Raw genomic sequence first — 15,685 nt, forward strand, 5'->3', positions numbered from 1 at the left:
AGAATTTTATTAATGGGTTCGACTAAACTTAATTTGTGTGAATTCTACGAATACTATCATCTCCATATTTGACTTTACTCTATGTATAGTTAAATTTCTTGGAGTATATTATTGGTGTTATTTCATGACATAGAGTCTCTTAGCTCGATTAAGTATACTCTCGAAGTCACAAAGATTTCTATATGATCCTTGAATGGCATAGATCAACATAGCTTTTCAATGAACTCATTCATCCAATCATATTAGATTTCAACTTCTAAAGTAGTGTACTCTTATTTTGTAGTATATTGTGTCATTTTGTTTTGCTTGGACCTCATTCCAACTAAACTTACACTTCATCCAACAATGAAGTCATAATCCAATTATAACTCATAATTATATATATATTTGTTTAGAAATCAGAATCCTATGTAGCTCTTTACATGAAGATTTTATTCTAAACTATGTGTCTCATATACATTCTCTTAGTTCTTCTAAAGTACTCTTAGAATGTTCCTATAGTCATCCGATGACTTAACCATGTATTCAATTGATATATTATGATATGCTCTAACATGATCATATACACGGTCTTATGCATAATATGGCGCAAATGATGGATTCATTTGCCAAGAAAATTAACCATAAATCATTTCTGCTAGTTCAAGCCTATGAGTTAGGTCCTTGTGAGGCTGACTCAAAACTTAGTGCCCGGTGATAATACCTCCAAAGGAATTTTGTATCTTGATTCCTTTCAAGATATTGTCCATATATGCATAAAGATATAAAACTTTTAACATTCATTTTATCTATCCCTATAGATATTGATTCCTTCCTAAGTCTTTCATTTTAGAAACATATTTCGAGTCAATGTGAAAAGGCCTGGCATGTTCAGAATGTAATGTCTTATGATTAAGTATATCTTATTCATACAAGATTAGGAATGTCACAATACTCCCACTAGTTCTTAGTAAACACACATGTTCTATTTAGTTTGATATAGAAGCATACCTTATGGTTTCATATTAAATTAATTATTACAATATTTAGATGTTTTCTTTATATCCATAAGTGGATCTCAAGATTTATACATTTTGTTAGGATAACATGGATTAAGAAAACCTCCCGGCTAATCTATATAGATATCTTCTAGTAGATGTCTATTAAGAAAAACGGTCTTTCTTGAAAACTATTTGCTATATCTCATATTGATAATATGAATTTATAGTAAATAATATCCTTGTTGATCTAATCATAGCTACTTGTGAAAAAGGTTTGATCATAGGCAATTTCATGAGCATGATAAGGACCATGGTCAATGACATGAGTATGAGAAAATCCTTTTATAACAAGTCTTTCTTTAAATGTGTATTGTTATCCATGTAATGTGTTCTTTCTAGAAGAATCACCTACTCATTCTAGCCTTGCTATACAGATAAGGTTCAATCAAGACCATACTTGATTATTTTACATGGATTACATACCATGTTCATGGCTCTAAGTTATTTATCAGATTCGAGATCTGACATAGCATCTTAGTATTTGATGGATTTGCCAGAAATCATCAAGAAAAACTAATCAATGAGAGATTCCACATTTCTCAAGTCATAAATGATTTCTACCACTAATGCGAACAATTTGTGTTTATGAATAGCTATTATTCAAGTTTAATAATCCCTTGTTAAAACTAATGCCAACTATTACTACATTAGGTAATGGTTCTTGAGCTGCTTCAAGTTCCATATACCTCCCACTTGATTTGTCATTAGAAGCTTGCTTTCGGCTAACTCAGCTATCAGAGGAATAAGAAAAGATTATTCTTGGTGGGTTTGCTTAAAATAATCTAAGCCACATTTAGATTATTATACAAATATGTATCTAGTAGATTTTAGGTTCAAAAGCTTTAGTCCAATATAGACTTTAAATCCATAAAACATTTAATAAGATAGGGATGGAGCCTTTCCATACAAAATCTTATGAAGAAAATGTTATATCTACTAATTAGTTGGTATTTGTACTCAAGGTACAATTGTTAGTGTTCTAGGTGTTATCCCAAGGAAATAAAAGGAGGACATTTTTACCGATTAGAAAGAAAATCATACAAAGTAATATTCAACTCATCCTTTATTATCATTAAGGCCTTAGACAGTTCTTACCGGTTTGTACTTCAACTTTATATTTGAAACATTCAAAAAATATTTCACAATTATGTTTTAACATGTAAAATGTAATTTATAACTACTATAGTTGTTAATAAAGTTGATTTGATATCTTATGATAAATCTTAGACATTCATTAGTAAGGTAGTCATACACCATAGTGTATAGTTCTTTAATAATCATTTACTCTACTACATAGTGAAAATATCATTAGGAATCTTTTATATATAAATTAGATTTACATATGTCAAATAAGCTACATTATTTTCCTTCAAGTATCCATTTGTTGAAGTTGGAATATGTGAATGTCATTTATATAATAAAGATAACAATGTCAAAGATGAGTTTGATTTAAAACAAGTTTAAGTCAAAAGCATTTTGCATATAGAACTTGTTATTATAAAACATTGATATTTACTTTATAATTCTTATCAAGAGATCTAGTCTCATAAAAATAATTTTAATCATTTCTGAATATGAAGGTGATCGTTATGAAAAATGACTTAAGTAAATAATCAATCATTCATAAATTAAATTGAGACATATATTTAGGAAAGCCAAATTAAAAATGTATTGTTCCAAAACAAACATAGTTTCATAATACAAGTGAATTATGTTCCTAGCATAATTAATAAACTAAACTCCGAGAGTGTAGTTCCAACTTAATTGTGCTCAACTGGTTACTCTTCTGTAAATATCTGCAATCCATTTATAAATATTAGATTAACATTTAAGGACCAAGTACCTAATTGTAATATGAAAAGTATGAGATTAACATTTAAGGACCAGACTTCCTTCCAGATGAGAGGAGCAGATCCTCTTCCAGTGTCTAGTTTTTCCACAAAAGAAACAAGATCCATCTATATGGGCCTTATTGGATTTCTTGGGCTTAAAAGTGTTCAGTCCATAAAACATGTGTCTCCTAGATCACACAAGGTGACTCTTTTGGGCCTTGTATTATTCCTAGTTTGATGTTAGAAACATCTTTAGCATTACAATGATGCATTTGCTAGGTATCATGTTCAGGTTTATTACTCAAAGCAAATAGTTTAGGACTAGGACCTTTAAGTGTATACAATTTCATATCTCTCGTGAGATTGTTTTTCGCAACTGGAATTTTCCTAGAAAAATTCAAGTCTAAAACTCCAACCAAGTACCAATTGATTTACAATGTAATTGGATGCAATGGAAAAATAACTTTCATGAGCCATACTTATGGGTGCTATTTAAGTATGTGTGGTAATAACCCATATTAGTTTAAGTTATTATAAACTAATACAAGTTAACAAGACATTAAGGACTCAAGGAAGTCAACATTAATTCAAGTGATAGGTATGTGAACATGTTATGGTATAAAATTTAATACAAAATCATAATTATATAACATGTATATATAGAATTCGGTTTGGGGAATCTTTTCCCAAACTCAAAACCGAATTTATCCCCATAGAATAAAGCAAAACCGAATTCCTTTCCTTCTAGAAGACTAGGACCGAATTCCCTTTTCTCCTTGACCACTAAGACCGAATTCCTTTCTCTCTTTGACCGTAAGACTGATTTTACTTCCTTCCAGGTGAAGTTATGGCCAAAAACTCCTAATATCTTAATATCTTATCTTGATTCAGATTCCCAATGTGATAATCTCACTTACCAACGTAAGTATCACATCACCTCCTCATTTTACTTCATATATAAGATACTTAATAAGAAGTTATTCTTCATTCTACACATCCAGTAAACTTTCGTCCATCATTTTCCTTTCAAACTCCAAAGCTTTTCAAGGGCAATTTCCTCCAGAGACTTTAATTTTCAAAGTATAATCCTCAAGTATTATCATTGTAAGTTATAAACACTCCAATGTTTATACAACGACCTTCATTTCTAGTCATATATATATATATATATATATATATATATATATATATATATATATATATACTCATTCATTTGAATGTATTTAAACATTAGGATACGGTTATCGTTTCGTGTCCTAAATCGAAGTTCACCGTTTCTATTACATTATCAACACCGTTATCACACTCGAGGTGAGTTCATACCCCTACATTTTTATAAGTTTTTCCATGTTTTAGGGGGGGGGGGGGGGCAATACAAGTCAAACACAAGAAATTTGTGTTAATATACAAATTATTATCTTATATTTTATTACGTTAAAGTATCTTTACGTAGAAATATCAAATATACGGAACAAAGTTATTACCACATTTACAAACCGCTACATGCAAAAATACGTTAAAACGAAACGGTTATCATTTTCAACGAACCAATACTTTTAAACTATTATAGATATAGTTTGGGTTACATTCACATTATTTTACCCCTTTCAGGGCAAGAAAACGATTATATAAAAATACGATTATTTTTATATATTACAAACATAACAAACGACGTAACAAATTCATGTACGAAAATTTTTCATTAAAAACCTCGTATCTCGTTGGAAATTTGTGAGCCGTTCGTCTTCATTGTACCAACCAAAGGTATCCATGGAAGTCCTGTTTTATAACTAGAGTCCCCTCCCGGAGAGCGTGATACTTGTGTATAGATCTATACGAGATTGATGACCCCGCACACTGGCTGTTAGCTACAGCACGACCGGCAGGTTATGCGTGACAAATATCAAACATAACGACGCTTGAAGAACGTCGCGGCAGGAAAATCATTTGTTATCACGATTATGAGAACTAACATGATAAACGACTATACGTTATTTTTAGTGAAATTGACAATGCACTTATTTTTACGAGAAAACACAGCTCTTCAAACGGTTTTATAAACAAATAAAACTACATGTCATTAACTCAAGTATGGTAATTTACTTACACTTTTCGGTCTTGGTTCATATTAGACTAACAGTTCACAGTTCAGATTACAGTTTACAACTCAGCTTTATGGAAAATATAGGATTTTTCGGGATTAACATAACTATTTTACGAGCAAACAGTTCACAGTTCAAGCTTTATGGAAAATATAGGATTTTTCCGGGATAAACACAATTACTTTACAAACAATCAACTCACAGTTCAGTTTTATAGAAAATATAGGATTTTCTGGATAAACTCACTTACATTTTCAAAGAACAAAGAACATACTTTTACATACCAAATGCTTATGAACTCACCAACTTAAATGTTGACACTTTCTCAAAACTACTTGTATTCTCAGGCAAATAGTAGGCAGGTACACACACAAGATCCGAGAAGATGGAGCATAGTAGCTTCGATTCTTTGTTTTGCTATTTACTTTTGGAGTCAATTAAGTTGTGATTCGAATACAATGTAAACACCTTATTATTAATTCAATGGTTGTTGTTGCTTTGATTACTATAATTCATTGTTATGATACTATACATGATGTGCTTCGTCCCCGAACGTTTCCGCCATTCCGGTTTGGGGTGTGACAGATTGGTATCAGAGGATTGTTTATAGTGAACTAAGTATATCAACTCATATAAGATATACAACTATAAATACAATGGGACTAAAACACTCTGACCAAGAGTTATACTTTAAATACAATAAGATTTTATAAAAGTATACACACGTACATATATACTAAAACAGTACCACAAGAAGAACAATAAAAAAGTATTTAGATGTTGAACACTGCAGTCAAACCTAGACAGTTATGTAATCATATATGGGATAAATATAGCCTGATCAACTGTATTTGTTTGAGATACGACCAACATGTGTTGGGGAGTGATAGTGGTGTCGCAACAAGTATAAAACTTACCAACCCTATATACAAAGGATCTCTAGAACAAAACATAAAGTTAAAATACTATAGGAGGACCTGGTAAGGATCACCATAAAAACTTTTAATATTCGGTAGACATCCCTATTCTCGCACAAACAACACAGCTAGATATAGCTACTACACTACAACAGCCAACAGCAGAGTCAAGGAAGAACAAGAAGATTTTGTGAGGAGGATTCCGAGAAGGAATCATACGAAGAACAAGGAGCTGAAAAGTTCATTAAGAAACCTTACCTTATCAGGAACAGATAGGGGAGCCTCACAAGGACATTCAAGTACAGACTCTCCATCACGAAGTAATGGAAATCAATGTCAACATCCGAAGCATGATGGAGAGAAGATACAATATACCTACAAAAAATAAGAACACCATATGGATACCATGCCTACAAATAGATTCGGAAAACAATACAAATCACTTATACCCTTTAGAGAAAGAGATAAACACTATAGGACAACAAATCTTTACAGCTGAAACTAAGTCGATCACAGCAGAACAGAGAACAGAGGAAACCACTCGCGAGAAGTGCGAGGTGACAAAGCACCGTATGCGTCACACTAATATTTGATAAACTAAAATAATCCAACGAGTTAGTGATTACACTACTCACACTATGTGTTAGGATTATCACGTCTTTCATCACAACTAGTAAACAGTGAAATCAAGTGAGATACGCCATTTCAAAACCGATAAAACCCGAGCCAAATTAAGGTTTTGACACCTACATTCCATTTTTTTAAACTTAACTTAGATAAAATACCTATTTTTACTCTCTACCAGAAATACACCATAGGGATGTAAGTTGAATCATTGAGAATTATACAACAAAACGAGAAATTTATATGCATATATAAATAGATAGAGTACAACTAGCAATGACCATATTTAGTTACGAACTCGTTTCACATTATGTAACAGAATCATGTCTTCACATGGAAATAACCGGCCAACCAACGAAATGAAAATTCTACAAATAAACTTTGCCACTTTTCAAGCCGCGGTCACAGCCGCCGTAATAGCCGTCATGGCACAATTCAACACTAACAACACAAGCAGAAAATGAAAGGGTGTCGACAATCCCAATCGTAGTAACAATCAAAGCGTCCGCGAATGACTATCTGCAAGAACACCCCAACCCACAAACCTAAGAACATGAAACGAAGGCACTGGAACAAGAGAAGGGGAAGCTCGACTCAAGGACCCGCCAAAAGGCAACAAGCTATAGCAGTCCCTACCCCTACTGACCCTACTACCTCAACAAAGACAACACCATATTTAGGAAACCTCCCAAACTGCTATAAGTGCAACTACCACCATCACGGAGCCTGTCGGGAGATGTATTGCAATAGGTGTAAGAAGAAAGGGCACACCGACGACCACTGTAGGACTCCAGCCCAATACATCAATTCAAACCCCAATGCTGGAATAAGTCCAGTATGCTATTTATGTGGTGAAATAGGACATTTCAAGAGAGATTTTCCAACAGAAAGGAATGACGGAGTAGAAGGAAGAACTTAACAACAAGACATGAAGAAACAACAAGGAACCCTACTGGAATTATCGGTACATTTCTAAACAATAATACCTGAATTTTCACTAGAACTGGTGCCAATTAAATCGTAATCATGAATTACTCCCTCATCCGAACAAATCACATTATTTATATAAAAACTAAGGATCCTAGCAGGGAGCTATGATGGCTTAGTGTATACATTAGGGTCATTTATAATTTAGATTTTAAGGCTGAGAGTGCGTGATTCTGCCTTATTTCCTGCTCCTTGTCTGCTTGTGGATTTAGGGCAGAGTCAGTTAGTCTACTGTCTTCCCAATCTTAATTATACATGACTTGTATACACCAAACGATTATAGAGGGGCATAGTAAGGATTATAGTACGAAAATTTCATCGTTGTCAATTATCGGAGCACTCGTACTGCTAGTACTCGCTTAACGCGATACAAATTGTTAGCAGTAGTAATAACAAGAATAAAACAAACAACATTAAAAGACATATACACAGAATACACCATTACCCTAAACAATCACTCCTTCCAAGCCGACTTAACACCTATTACCATAAGAAATTCCGATGTCGTCATTTGACGTGGATTCGCTTGGTCCTCACCATACCAATTTCATGTGATATGAAAAGACCCTTCGCCTTAGCGGTCGACTAACGAAACTCTTTCAATCTATAACGACAAACCCGACACAAACCTTCGAATCATCTCTCGCTTCAAAACTCTTAAATACTCATACGAGGAGTACCATACCTTCCGTAACCTTTTCGAAGCATCCCCAACAGACCTTTCGGAAATGCCACTCGTATGACAAGTCAAGTTCAAGAATAAAGACTAAGAGCAAATACGGTAAACCTATCACTACTAAGTGTATACGCGAGGGTGGTATATAATTAAGATTCTACGGACATAGGATGTGTGTTCCCGCCCTATCTCATGTTCCTTGTCTGGTTGTGGACTTGGGGCAGAGTCACCCATCAAACTGTCTAGTCAATCTTAATTATATACGACTTGTATGCACGAGGTGATGATAGATGGGCCAAGTACGAGTCTTACCATGAACTTCAGGACGAAGTTGCCCAGGACTACTAATAGACACACTATCGTTCGAGCAATCCTAGACATGTTGGGGTATAAAGTTATTCATGATTGAATTTGTAAATGTTTGACTTTTGTAGACCCACTTGCATGTGCTGTATTAGCCTTTTGACACATTAGAGATAGAGAGTGAGAGAGAGAGACATGTAAACACCTCTATATAAGGTGGGTTTAGTCCACTTGTAGAGGTGTGCTTGAGAGGTGTAAAAGTTGAGTGTGTAAGTGTGTGTTATTTATGTAGACAAGATCTAGATCCTTTTTTTTGTAACACAATACATAATCAATACATCTCTTGAACACCTAAATCACCATGTTCATTGTGCAATCTTTAATTCCGCATGCCAAACCATGTTATATAATCACAACAATTGGTATCAGAGCAGGTCTTCAAGATCAACGTGATTTTTGAAGAACGATTCTCGGTTTGGCAACTTTTTTCACAATTGAAGCAATTTTTGGTGAGTCTCTCTCTATGATCTCTCTTAATTTCATTGAATTCGTGCGTTGCGTTTTTGATTTGTGATCATTTGACTCGTTGGATCAAATTTTTCTTGAAAAACCCATTTGTTGTGATCCAATAAAATTTTTCGTTGATCAAGTCCGATCCAATCTAAAATCCGTTTGTTTGATTCGATTCTAAATTTTCAATTGTTCGTTTGAATCGAGATTTAAGCCCAAAATTCATTATGAAACATTTCTTTTTGACTTAGCCAAAAATTTTGACTTCTTACTGTTCATAAATGAAACTGGAGCCCAATTCATATTCTAATTTGATAATCTCGATATGTGTGGTAATCAAGAGCCTAATTTTTCATTCATTAATGATCCAAAAGAACTCGCCACTGTTCATTAGTGTTTTGAGTCCAAATCATGAATGTCTTTAACTCATGGAATTATTTTGAATCGTCAATCGTTGTTCGTCATCTGACTTGTACACACACATCATGTACTTGTACCATCGGATAATGTTTCTTCATAATCAGTTGTTCTTATGTTCTTAATCTCATTTTCTCGTTGTCTCTTTCCGATCGGTGTATAATGCTAATATGCAAATGTGAATCGATTTCATATGATTTGTGTATGATGAAATCGATTTTAGACTTAGAAATCGGAACTTGACTCTTTGATCTTGTTAAAATTGGTCAAGAACGTTGTAATTTTTGTGAAGAACATTTGAAGAACAGTTGATTGAACAATTTTTGATCTGAAATTTGTTGATAGATTTCTCAATTTTATGTTTGTTGACTGTTAATTTCGAAAAGTCAAATCTATCACAAAGGTCAAAGTCGATTTTCAGGAGATGATTAAATGAATTGGAGGTTGAAATTGTTGGGTATGAGTTGAACAGAGGCTGCGAATGTCGAGATCAAGCTTATTTTGAGTTTAATTTCAAATGGTTAAAGTCAAAGATTTGTTGATCGATGGTTGAAATCGATTTTTGATATTGGGGCGATAATGAATCAAAGATGAACAAATATGGACTGAGGTTCAATTTCATTGGTTTGGAAGTTAACTTTTTGGAGTCGGTGATTTTTGAGTCAAGATTCGAATGGTCGATGGATTTGGGGTCAATGATAAAACGATTGTACAAAAATTTGGGTTTGATTGACTAACGAAGATTTTGGAATTGTTTGTCACTGGATTCACGATTTGTGAATGAACAAGCGAAGATTGTTTGCTGTTGATGATTTGGGATCGACTAGGAACGATTTTGATGTACGAAGGTTTGTCAATGTTTGCAAAAGAACAAATTATGGAAGAAATCGTGATGATGAAGGATCCCTGTGATGGTCAATGGTTCATTCTTAAATGACTATGCTTCGTTAAATCGATGAAGATTTTGGAATTTCGATTTTGGAGTTGATTTGATTTTGAATGAAGCCTTGGATTTGAACGAAGTTGATTATAAGATGTACAGTTGATTTCGAATGTTAGTGTTGAATCGGAGAAAATTGTTGTGGAACGAACAGAAGGGGTAAACGAACGAAAGTTTTTGGTTGGGAAGAACTGTAAGAACGAAATGTCGATTAAGTGAATGAATGATTAAGATGTTACTGTTCACTGGATAGGCTTCGTATGCTGAGAATTTTTTGTTTGATTGGGGAAGATGAAGTTTCATACGAAGAGGAGAGAGAAAATGGGCAGTTGAATTTCATACGAAGGGGTAGAGAGGATTTCGTACGAAGGGTCTATGATTTTGAATGTACGAAGAGATACAGTGCTTCGTATGAATGGAAGAAGAAATCAAACAGTTACAATTTTGGTCCCTGCTCTTTTAACGAAGTGGTATAAAAGGTTCAACCTTCGTATGAATGATCAAAGTTTCGTATGATTTGAACAAATGACAAATTTTCAAATTTAGTCCCTTAACCTTCGAATATTTGGCAACCTTGACAATTGACTGAAGTTTCGAACTTTTGACACTTTTCACCCAACTTTGAAAATTGTCTGAAGCTTCGTATGTTTGGGACAACTCTTCGTATGTTTGGAGCACAAAGGGCAAAATTTTCGAAAATAGTCCCTGAGGCTTCGAATGTTTGGCAGTTCGTATCCAAATACGAAAAAGGAATGTTTTTGCTGAAAATTGAAGAAAATACATTTCACGCCCCTGCAGTTTATGCAAATTGACGCTTTCTACCCAGCTTTGGAAAAGGGGGAGAGTTTTGCATATTTTGCTGTTTTGGGCGCACCGGGCACTGCAGAATTTTGAAATTGACAATTTCTATCCATTTTTGAGAAATTTTGTTAAAGGCGGTCCGTGAACGAAGCTAAAAATTCAATATTTTTTGGATTTTCAGGATTGAAGCACAAAGTTTATGCCACATGTTAAGGGGGAGTTTTGACACGAAAAATTCCGAATAGAGCACGTTCTCTTTCCTTGAAGGTTTTATAATCAATTTTCGATTATAAAAAGGGGGAGAAATTTATATGGAAATTCGAACTTGAATTTTTCATATTACTCGGATTTGACGACCGAAGTGACCTTGAATTTTTGAAGTATACGAAATGAAGCAATTGGAAGTTTGGAAGTGATTTCATTTCGAAATGGGTTTGGTTTTATTGAAGATTTTCGGGGTGTGTTTTTATGCTCAACTTTTGGGTGATCAATTTGGAGTTTGAGAAGCTCATGATCATTCGTTGATGCTCGGTTTGTATGGTCTCACATCCTAGAGCCCAAATTAAAGAATCATGGAAAAATTGAAGATTGAAGTTCGTTTCGACATGTGTCACCCTTGAGGCTCGGATCGCGTAGTTGCTCGATTTTGGAAGAATTGAAGTGGGTCATTCATTCCTAACTTTGAGGGGGAGAATGTTGGGGTACAAAGTTATTCATGATTGACTTTGTAAATGTTTGACTTTTGTAGACCCACTTGCATGTGGTGTATTAGCCTTTTGACACATGAGAGATAGAGAGTGAGAGAGAGAGACATGTAAACACCTCTATATAAGGTGGGTTTAGTCCACTTGTAGAGGTGTCCTTGAGAGGTGTAAAAGTTGAGTGTGTAAGTGTGTGTTATTTATGTAGACCAGATCTGGATCCTTTTTTTGTAACACAATACATAATCAATACATCTCTTGAACACCTAAATCACCATGTTCATTGTGCAATCTTTAATTCCGCATGCCAAACCATGTTCTATAATCACAAAAAGACAGATAAACCACATCCACACACTTCCTACCGATCAAAATAACAGATGAAGTAGAAGGCAGATAAGAACGCATCATAAGGAGATTGTAAGACCACACAAACCGCAACTACCATAATAACTCAGTAACATACACCCCATCTTCCACGCCCAAGCTGAAACAATATCCAGCCAACGAGTCTCTAGAAATTTCATTCGATAAAGTTGAGGTAAATAGGAGTCTACACTTTATAGAAGAACCAGCAAGAGAACATAGACAGGGAGAATCAAGAGAGCGAAACAAAGTCGCACATCAACAGTGATAATCCACTAAAATGCCAAACGAGGACCTGAATTCACTTGGGGGCGAGAAGACCAGATGCAACAAAAGTACCGGCATCTTTTTCCTAGTCCATGATTTTATCCTCTCTAAAAACAATTTTGGGACGAAATTCCCTCTAACGGGGGGATGATATCACAACTGGAATTTTCCTAGAAAAAATCAACCCTAAAACTCCAACCAAGTACCAGTTGATTTACAATGTAATTGGATGCAATGGAAAAATAACTTTCATGAGCCATACTTATGGGTGCTATGTAAGTATGTGTGGTAATAACCCATATTAGTTTAAGTTATTAAAAGCTAATACAACTTAAAAAGACATTAAGGACTCAAGGGAGTCAACATTAATTCAAGTGATAGGTATGTGAACATGTTATGGTATAAAATTTAAATCAAAATCATAATTATATAACATGTATATATAGAATTTGGGTTGGGGAATCTTTTCCCAAACTCAAAACCGAATTTACCCCCATAGAATAAAGCAAAACCGAATTCGTTTCCTTCTAGAAGACTAGGACCGAATTCCTTTTTCTCCTTGGCCATTAAGACCGAATTCCTTTCTCTCTTTGACCTTAAGACCGATTTCCTTTCTCTCTTTGACCTTAAGACTGATTTCCTTTCTCTCTTTGACATTAAGACCGATTTTCTTTCTCTCTTTGACCTTAATACCGATTTTACTTCCTTCCAGGTGAAAGTATGGCCAAAAACTCCTAATATCTTCATATCTTATCTTGATTCAGATTCCCAATGTGATAATCTCACTTACCAACGTAAGTATCACATCACCTCCTCATTTTACTTCATATATAAGATACTTAATAAGAAGTTATTCTTCGTTCTACACATTCAGTAAACTTTCATCCATCATTTTCCTCTCAAACTCCAAAGCTTTTCAAGGGCAATTTCCTCGAGAGACGTTAACTTTCAAAGTATAATCCTCAAATATTATCATTGTAAGTTCTAAACACTCCAGTGTTTATACAACGACCTTTATTTCTAGTCCTATATATATACCCATTCATTTGAATGTATTTAAATATTAGGATACGGTTGTCGTTTCGTGTCCTAAATCAAAGTTCACCGTTTCTATTTCGTTATCACACTCGAGGTGAGTTCATACCCCTACATTTTTATAAGTTTTTCCATGTTTTAGGGGGGGGGGGGAATACAAGTAAAACACAAGAAATTTGTGTTAATATACAAATTATTATCTTATATTTTATTACGTTAAAGTATCTTTACGTAGAAATATCAAATATACGGAACAAAGTTATTACCACATTTACAAACCGTTACATGCAAAAATACGTTAAAACGAAACGGTTATCATTTTCAACGAAACAATACTTTTAAACTGTTATAGGTATAGTTTGGGTTACATTCACATTATTTTACCCCTTTCAAGGCAAGAAACCGATTATATAAAAATACGATTATTTTTATATATTACAAACATAACAAACGGCATAACAAATTCATGTACAAACATTTTTCATTACGAAACTCGTATCTCGTTGAAAATTTGTGAGCCATTCGTCTTCATTGTACCTGCCAAAGGTATCCATCGAAGTCCTGTTTTATAACCAGAGTCTCCCCCCCGGAGAGCGTGATTATTGTGTATCGATCTATACGAGATTGATGACCCCGCACCCTGGCTGTTAGGTACACCACGACCGACAGGTTATGCGTGACAAATATCAAACATAACGACGCTTGAAGAACGTCGCGGCAGGAAAATCATTCGTTATCATGGTTATGAGAACTCACATGATAAACGACTATTCGTTATTTTAAGTGAAATTGACAATACACTTATTTTTACGAGAAAACACAGCTTTTCAAACGGTTTATAAACAAATAAAACTACATGTCATTAACTCAAGTATGGTAATTTACTTACACTTTTTGGTTTTAGTTCATAGTAGACTAACAGTTCACAGTTCAGTTTACAGTTTACAACTCAGCTTTATGGAAAGTATAGGATTTTCCAGGATTAACATAACTATTTTACGAGCAAACAGTTCACAGTTCAGTTTACAGTTTACAACTCAGCTTTATGGAAAATATAGGATTTTCCGGGATAAACACAATTACTTTACAAACAATCAACTCACAGTACAGTTTTATAGAAAATATAGGATTTTCTGGATAAACTCACTTACATTTTTAAAGAACAAAGAACATACTTTTACATACCAAATGCTTATGAACTCACCAACTTAAATGTTGACACTTTCTCAAAACTACTTGTATTCTCAGGCAAATAGTAGACAGGTACACACACAAGATCCGAGAAGATGGAGCATAGTAGCTTCGAGTCTTTGTTTTGCTATTTACTTTTGGAGTCAATTAAGTTGTGATTCGAATACAATGTAAACACCTTATTATTAAGCCAATGGTTTTTGTTTCTTTGATTACTATTATTCATTGTTATGATACTATACATGACGTCCTCCGTCCCCGAACGTTTCCGCCGTTCCGGTTTGGGGGTGTGACATTGTCTCTTAAGACATGAACTCATTCATTGAAGTTGTATCTAGTGAATGTTATTGTTTCATTAAGTCATTAAAGAAAAAAATGACAATTCATGGTAATGAGAATGGATTATTTAACTAGAAAATTTTAACAAAATTCATTTAACATTTTCAATATTTAAACTCTTTAATAATTAATACCCTTTTAGTTTCCAAAAAACATTAATTATCAAAGTGTAGGATCCAAGTAGCAAAACAAATAAATGGTTATGTATCCTTTATCTCATCCATTTGAATTCAACCTGGTAGATATCGATTATCAATTATATCTTACTATATAATTCCTAGATTTATGGGATCGCTAATAACAAATTTAATTAGACATGTTTGATCTCATCTACGCCTCAGAACTCTCTTGCTTAGGTATCCTTTATCACAAAAGATTTCTGATCAAATCATCCAATTTCAAAAACTTGTGTAATCGGCCTACAACTTGGTTATACAAATCGCGAATACACCCCGACCATCAAAAGATAACACTAAGCGGTTATGTATCCTTTATCCCACTAGTACATACAAGATATGTGTGAGTGCTGTTCAAAACGGATTGCATAGATTTGAGGTTTGTAAAAAGGGTCTTTTATATGTTTTATAATTCTAGTTTTAAAAACATATGATATCATGGTTATTACATGTATATAATA

Source organism: Lactuca virosa, chromosome 8 (assembly GCF_052849685.1).
Source record: "Lactuca virosa cultivar CGN04683 chromosome 8, Lactuca_virosa_CGN04683_v6, whole genome shotgun sequence".
NCBI lineage: Eukaryota > Viridiplantae > Streptophyta > Magnoliopsida > Asterales > Asteraceae > Lactuca > Lactuca virosa.